This window comes from Penaeus monodon, chromosome 6 (assembly GCF_015228065.2).
Source record: "Penaeus monodon isolate SGIC_2016 chromosome 6, NSTDA_Pmon_1, whole genome shotgun sequence".
NCBI classification, from domain to species: Eukaryota; Metazoa; Arthropoda; class Malacostraca; order Decapoda; family Penaeidae; genus Penaeus; species Penaeus monodon.
In genome coordinates this window covers 44,256,508-44,264,308 of record NC_051391.1, presented here as the reverse complement: position 1 = coordinate 44,264,308, position 7,801 = coordinate 44,256,508, and positions in this window count along the sequence as shown.

Genomic DNA, 7,801 nt, shown 5'->3' with positions numbered 1-7,801 from the left:
AAATAAAAAAACAGTATTTTTGATAAGGAAGTTGACTACAAAAATAGATGTGGGTTGATTTCCGGGTAGAAAATGCCATTAGTGGAAGCGTACAGTTTATCGATTTTCATTCCTTGAGTGCTATTTCTTGCTCCTGGATTAATTTACCCCAGTGTAATAACCACCCCAGAAAGCTATTGCAAATCTACTCTTTTTTTTTTTCCTTTTTTTACCAAGAACCTGTTTGTCAAGCAATAACAGTGAAGGAATGAAAATTGATAAACTGTACCCTTCCACTAATGGCGCTTTCTACTCGGATATCAGTCCAAACCTATTCTTGTAATCAACTTCCTTATCAATGTATATATATATATTTTTTTTCTTTTTTCTGCAAATAAACTTTACAATACTCTAAACCATCTTGACGATCATTAGAATACACGTTTCTAGTTTAAATGCGCAAACAATAAAGTTATCTATAGAGGTACAGGATAGACTAGTGTGCATCACAGATTGACAAGGATGGACCTCTTGATTCATATAGATCTATTACATCACTCTCTGAGTTCCTGCACTAAAAAGGGAATGTAAATTTAGAAGAAAAAATATAATACCCATGTAGAGAAAACTAATATGCAATTATTTACTTAGTAATAGGACTCTCCTTACCATACGGTAATAAAGATAGGACAGACCCTCGAAATCAACGGTTACAAGGCCTGTTTTCACACCAAGGTGGCACGTGACACGCCTTTTCAAAAATATCCGGAAATATACGTGGAACCTTTCACACAGAGTGGAGTGGCATGTCGCGTGTGCCACTTGCGATGCCGAGATCCGACTTGTCCGTTGTATTTCAGCGTAGTACCTGAAACCTCGGACTGTGTTGTCAAAATTTACAACTTTTACAACCGGAGTTGTTGTTAGCCAAGTTGATATAAAAAGGTTAAAATCAAATAACGTGTGATAAAGGAAAACTTTTGGATGTATGTGATGCACAGAGTAGGTTTGAAGTGTATATTGAGATTTCCGACAAACATTAGACAACACTGCTTCGGTGGCAAAATGAGCAAGGCTTTAGATGAGGGTAATCACGCGTGAGGAAACAATTCTGTGTGTGTGTGTGTGTGTGTGTGTGTGTGTGTGTGTGTGTGTGTGTGTGTGTGTGTGTGTGTGCTCTTTTACACAACTATGCCTCTTCCAGACAATGCACCAATCAACGTAATATCTGAACAATATGTTGAAATACAAATGTATACATGATAAAACATCACCTCAGTACAAAAACAATATTTTCCATGGTTAAATAATAAAAATATTGTTTATTTGAAAAAAAGAAAATCTAAACAAGTATTTTGAGGGTACTAGTTCAATGGTTTGTTTCGAATTTTGTATCAGATTGATCTCATGCGCCAATCCATTCAAGCCGTACGTAGTGTGAAAATGTAAACAAACAGAGATGCCGCTCCTGCTGTTCAACGAAATCAGTGATGCATTGATGTGCAGGAGTTTCAGCTCAGGCGTCATCCCAAGCCTACCCCCATACAGCCTCGACATAGAGGGCAGATGGTATTGGAAGAAGTTTGCCTCACAGTCCTCTACCTTATTCCTCCAAGTGACATGGATGATTATCACAGTTTTACCTTAGGGCTTATGACAACAACATGTCATCCTCCAATGATGCCATCTTGTAAACCGAGTGACACGTGCCACGCGTAACCTTGGTCTGAAATCGATGTGCCACGTGTCACTTGCCACCTGCCACTTGCTAAGTGCGATTTGTCACTTTGGTGAGAGAGGCAGATGGTTCACGAAGAGCCCATCGAGGACAGTCGAAAGCCAGAGCAGTGTCGCACGCAATAATGGGGAAAATTAAGATCTTACGATATTCGAGCCCCATCGCAGGCCGGAGTACGGACAGCTCTAGTGAGCATGCGTCACACCGGGAGAAGTTGAAATCCTGTGGTCCAAAGAAGTGTCTTGGGAGAGGCCTATAATTGTTACCATCGACGAGTGTTTAGCAACTTCCCGCTACTTTTTCAGAGTAACATGACTAACTACAAATTAAATACTCAAATAACTTGGGAATACTCAACCGCTGTTGGGTACACCTCGAAATAATAAGCTATGTATATTACTACCAAGAATGTTAGTTCTTTGAATCGACTACAAGCTTAAGGGAAGGGCGCAATAGTTTCATGCGTAATTTGAAGGAAAATACCATATAACAAGGAAATACTTAATAGCAAACGCCATTTATACAATTTGGGCTTTGTATTAATCTTATTCATAGTTGTTTATATCAATATCACTAGATATACACATGGATTTTACCGTTTGATTTAAATGAAACACTCCCTCCTTCAAAACACCAAAGAACACTTACGATATCCAAAGGAGACGTAATTTATAACCTCATCAAATATTTAAGGCAAAAAGATAAGACACGGCCGCTGCATGTATTTCCGCACCGCGTGATTTACCCTCATGACATGCCTATATAACAATGGCGTTTTGTTCTGCTCAGTATCAGATCCAATTAACCTTCTGCGCCGTTCCTGTTACATAGTGAACATATGTGCTATACAGATACGTATCTATATACAACCTATTTCTTGGGACATGGAAGTGAGACTCTGTAATATATTCATATTTAGTTAATGACAATTTTATGGATTCGTATGATACAACGTAACTGCTACCTTCATGAAACCTTAAGATCAACATTATAATACCTTAATTTCAGCTTAGTATCTTAATATCAACTTAGTAATTAAATATTCATTCCATGCCTTACTGCCAACTATTACCTATATTCATAATGTTTACATAAAATCTTCATGTTAACTTAATTTCTTAATTACGAGTCACGTTAGTACCTTGATTAAAGAAATTATCTCAAGTTTAAATAACTTAATACCTAAATTTCAACATACCAACTTAATGCTTACTTATCGTCGTCAATTTAGCATTTAATATTAACTTATCACTTGTTAGTTTAATACCTTTGTACTGAACGGACCTTCAAGCATGCACTGGACTATAAACTCAAGCAAATCAGCTGTGCTTTGCATATTTCAATTTTATGCTTGTTTCACGTGACGTGCAGTTTTTAGGGTATCCTTACTGCCAAATATGTAAATTGCCACTACATACCTGTAATTCTCTCTCTCTCTCTCTCTCTCTCTCTCTCTCTCTCTCTCTCTCTCTCTCTCTCTCTCTCTCTCTCTCTCTCTCTCTCTCTCTCTCTCTCTCTCTCTCTCTCTTTTTCTCTCCATATCCCTGTCTCTCTTTTTCTCCCTCCCTCTTTTTCTTCCCCCTCCCTCTCTCTCTCTCTCTCTCTCTCTCTCTCTCTCTCTATCTATCTATCTATCTATCTATCTATCTATCTATCGATCTATCTGTCTATCTATCTATCTATTTATCTATACATTCATATAAGGTTATATATGTTTGTATATTATTTCATATATGTACCCATATATATATATATATATATATATATATATATATATATATATATATATATTATGTATGTATATATATATATGATATACATATACATATACATACATACATGCACACACACACACACACACACACACACACACACACACACACACACACACACACACACACACATATATATATATAAATAAACATATATATATATATATATATATATATATATATATATATATATATGCATATATATGTATATATAATGTGTGTATATATGTTTATTTATTTATATATATAAATATATATGCATATACATATATGTGTGTGTATGTGGGTGTAAATATGTGTGTGTATATAAATCTATGTGTCTAATCTATAAATAGATTCCTAGACACACACACACACACATACACACACACACACACACACACACACACACACATATATATATATATATATATATACATATATATATATATATATATATATATATATATATATATATATATATATATATATATATGTACGTGTGTGTGTGTGTGTGTGTGTGTGTGTGTGTGTAGGAATATAGACCTAGATACAGTTAAAGATTAAACAGTCATACATACATATAGATAGATAGATAGATATGTAGGTAGCTAGATAGATAAATAGACGGATGGATGGATACAGATGTAGATAGATACATGTATGCACACACGCAGTCGATATTTTGATAGAATACTTTGATATAGGTGTATGTAAATGAAATGCATTGTGACAAGTGTAAAAAAAAAATGAGAATGAATAACTGCATTTTACGTCTTTCGAATACATAATCACGAATGCAATGCAATACATCAAATGCAAATTAATTCCCATTCATGCCTTTTTTTTGTATCAGACGCAAGTATATGTTGATATCTATGAATAGGCTTACCTGAGATAGCACTTACCGTAACGATTTTTAAATATATCTCCTCACTTGCCTACATTTTCTTTCTTTTTTTTGTAGAATTGGCATGTTGGGTATTAGTTTAGGATTTTAGAATTTATGGATAGAGGTAAATAACATTCTGGAAGGTGATTTGTGTTCTAGTGGCATAGGGTGATGCTTGTTATAGCTTCCGCCCATGGGTATAATTTGGTTATAAGTATTTTGGAATATTTCACAGTAATGAACTCATTACGTTGCTTTCTTGTCAATAACCGATTTATTTATTTTTTTTATTTTTTTATCTTTATCTTATTTCATTAATATCTGTTCATTAATATTTTTTATTGGTAAGAAAACGAACACTGAATAATAGTCATTGCTGTATTGCCTTCTTATGTCGGAAATTTTTGGCGTGGATCGTTCCAAAACACATTTTTTAGGGAGTATGAAAACAATTATAGAGAAACGCAAGCACAATGAAGATACAGTGATAAACTGTGACGGTTCGAACCTACAAAACACGAACCAAAATGCTCCGTTTCGTTTTCGATTTCGCCTGAAGAGGAATCCTTGGTGGATTCGAAACAACCCGAGTGCTTATATATATTTTAATATCACTGTTATTTTCCATGCATATTATAATGTACATACATACATACATACACACATACAAGCGTGTGTGTGTGTGTGTGTGTGTGTGTGCACATACACATACATAATCAGCAACTAATCCCGAATTTTCTCTTCGACAAACCTATTAACACCTGCCTTTAAAAAAAAAAGTGGACGATGAATACGCAGTGGAGTCTCGGCTCTGACTGGTCGAAGGAAACGAACGTTTGCTGATTTTTCCTTTGTTGTTGTCCGTCTCCTGGGTGACGACGCGCTTCACCTGTTGAGTCTTCATGGTAACATGGACGGAGTGGACAATTATTCTTCTCTTCGCTTCTCTCTCTTTCTGTTTGTGTGCTTATGTGTGCGTCTCTCTCTCTCTCTCTCTCTCTCTCTCTCTCTCTCTCTCTCTCTCTCTCTCTCTCTCTCTCTCTCTCTCTCTCTCTCTCTCTCTCTCTCTCTCTCTCTCTCTCTCTCTCTCCTTCGTATTTCCCTTCTTATATTCTAACTTTTTCACTCCTGTTGTTGGTCGATGGTACAAACAACAGATAATAACCCGTGACGTATCATTAATGAAAGTTATATAGTTTTATAAATTGGACCAGGGTACACGTTTAAGTGCTATCTAAATGCATTTGTGTGTGTGTGTGTGTGTGTGTGTGTGTGTGTGTGTGTGTGTGTGTGTGTGTGTGTGTGTGTGTGTGTGTGTGTGTGTGTGTGTGTGTGTGTGTGAGTGCCTATATGAATGCGCATATGTATCAAGAATTTTAGGTTATTTTTCCTAATAGAATTCACCCACCAATATCAATTTGCTAATTTCACTCTCAGACGAAAACTATTAAATGATACGTACAGATTGGTATTTTGATTGTTGTTATATTTCGGATGTTTTTTTTTCCGTCGCGTATGAAAATATACACAATAACATGAAAAGTTGCTATGATCTCAATGACTCAAAATTTGTATATAAATCCTCCTTGTCTATTCTGAAACGTGTCGGTCTTGCAGTGTTAATTCTGGCACAGGAAAAAGTACGGCATTAGCCAAATGATTCTAACAGCATTATCCTCGTTTCAGCTTTTTCTTGGGGGAGGGGGGGGGGCTAGCGAAGTGAGCATAATCAGTTTCTAGGGTGTTGCGAGCCCCCCCCCCACCCCCGATTTATTTATTTATTTTTTTTATTTTTTTTTTATTTACTTATTTTGTGTGTGTGTGTGTGTGTGTGAAAAAATGAGTTATTCAAGGAACATTATTAAGCTACGACCAGAGCTAAAAGGTGTAATTTAGTGGGGGGGGGTGAGAATGTGGTCCTTTGGGGGGTCAAGACTATGAAGGGGTAATCATAGTTTTGGGGAAGGCATTGGTTTCGATTACAGAACTGAAGATTTGCAGCACACGGGGTTTTGTGGCTTCCCGTAGCCCTCTCCTCTTTCTTATTTTTCCATCCAGGGCTCAACAGTAAGAAAACTTTCCACTTGTCCTTTAGGGTAAAGTTCCATAGTGAATTCACTTACTTCCCCAAAATTTACACACGAACAAGATTGCGATTGTGAGGTTGAATTAATCACTTTTTTGTATATCAAAAATGTGTTCATTCACGGTGAGGCCGAATATGAGTGGGCTGGGATCATAACAGGTTAAGTAATACATCTGAAGTAAAATTGGAACAAAAATTGGGTTGCGATCCTCCCCCTCTTTTGATCACACTGTTTCATTTGTCTTCTGTCATTACTGTACCGCCTTTTATTTTACATAAATGCATTTGGGTATTTATGTAAAATTTATGTACTTTTTTCTTAAGCGAATTAAGATTAACGTGTAAATGTAGCGGCACGAGTACAAGTGACTAACGTGTACAGTTTTATGGTCGTGTTTGGGGCCGAATATTCAAAACATTTTACAGTGTTGCATCTCACATCGGGGCCGTTACAATGTCGTAAGGCCTCCGATGGCCTTACGACATTGTAAGTTACAACTGCTCTGGAGCTTTCGTACGGGTTTCATGCCGTATATGTTAAAGTTTATTTCCCGATTACTTTGTCGACAGAAGCTTTTATTTGACTAGAACATGCCTTTTCCATATTTAATACCGGCGAATTTCAACCGTCTAGTATTTTCTTTGTTTTCCATGTTTTTCCTTATTTTGACTTAAATATAAGTTGACTGTAAATTGATTGATAGCCTATAAACAACAGTGTTTTGGCGGCTGCTTATAATGCTATGAGAAAGTAATTCGACGTAAACATACATACGGAAGAGTTATTGATCATCGAAATAATAATTCTTGAAAGGATTATTTAGTTGGATATTTGGCATCAAAGAAGGTTATAGTAAAACAAATTTAAGAAACCTGTGATATCGCAATAAATGCTTTTCCTTTCCATGGAGAGAATATAAGGGTTCCTTATAATGTTTCTTTCACGCTGCAGTGCTCGGTCATGGAGGTAGGCAGCCACCAAAACACGGTTGTTCGTCGTCTGTCAACTCAATTCACATTCAATTTATATTTGATAAAGCATGAAAAACAATGAAAGTACAAAACAATTAAAATTCCCCGGAATTAAACTTGGAAAAGCCATGTATAATCAAACAAAAGTTTCTCTCGACTAAAATATTGGGAAATAAACTGTTTTTTTATCCGGTTTCGAACCAATACGACAGCCCATGCAGGAATGTTACTTCCTAAAGAATTCTTTACAGCCCTTTACTTTGAACAATGAGTCTTGGCAAAACTAGTCAAATAGCCCTCGAAGGTTGTTTTTGTAGGTACGTACCTACGAGGTATTCTCAAGGTATTTTGAGCCGTGAGTGATATATATATATATATATATA